The 833-nt window shown below is 48.5% G+C and overlaps 1 pseudogene; it reads right to left on the bottom strand.

The window, feature by feature from the left end:
* Positions 1-341: 341 nt before the first annotated feature.
* Positions 342-459, bottom strand: LOC126253795 (5S ribosomal RNA; annotated as a pseudogene).
* Positions 460-833: the final 374 nt, after the last annotated feature.

The raw sequence follows: 833 nt of genomic DNA, 5'->3' as shown, positions 1-833 counted from the left end.
GGGGCTACCCAATACTGCTGTCGCATCATGTTTTGTGGAAAGCTTCATTCACGATACATGAGGAAGAAATTATTCATGAAGTTCAATAGGCTTTATGTGAGTTTATGGAATGAGCGTCTCAAGGGAACAAAACGCCGTCCCAACAGCGCTTTGAAGGCCCAACCTAGCCGACCGGCCGCCGTGTCACCCTCAGCACACAGGGATCACTAGATGCGGATATGGAGGGGCATATGGCCAGCACACCGCTCCCCCACCTCTATGTCAGTTTACGAGACCGGAGCTGCTACTTCTTAATCAAGTAGCTCCTCAGTTTGCCTCACAAGGGCTGAGTGCACCCCGCTTGCTAACAGCGCTCGGTCCACCGGACGCTCACCCATCCCAGTGCTAGCCCAGCCCGACAGCGCTTAACTTCGGTGATCTGACGGGAACCGGTGTTACAAATGCGGCAAGGCCGTTGGTTCTCACGGGAACTACAGTGGCACATATTTCTCCGATATGGCCAAATGTGTGTGGACACAAAATCTATAGTCGTTCACCGACTGTGTCTGACGAAGTGCGGATTTTGGCCACATAGGAATGTGGTGTGAGAATGACAGCTAGAGACATATTTACAGGAAGTATCATAATTAATAGCGAAAAGTGATTTTTCCACAGCGCACGAGCTCTAGGGATTGCTCGAGGATAGGATACGGAACTAAAAATTTGAAATCAACTTATGTTTGGACATGCATGGTTTCCATGCTAGAGATCATTTATCCAGTCATACATTGTTACAGAGGCCGCGGAATAATATGCGCTGTAACATGGAATCACAGTTACATTATGTGCTGAAA

This window comes from Schistocerca nitens, chromosome 4 (genome assembly GCF_023898315.1).
Source record: "Schistocerca nitens isolate TAMUIC-IGC-003100 chromosome 4, iqSchNite1.1, whole genome shotgun sequence".
Taxonomy (NCBI): domain Eukaryota; kingdom Metazoa; phylum Arthropoda; class Insecta; order Orthoptera; family Acrididae; genus Schistocerca; species Schistocerca nitens.
This window is presented reverse-complemented; position numbering and strand designations above follow the sequence as displayed.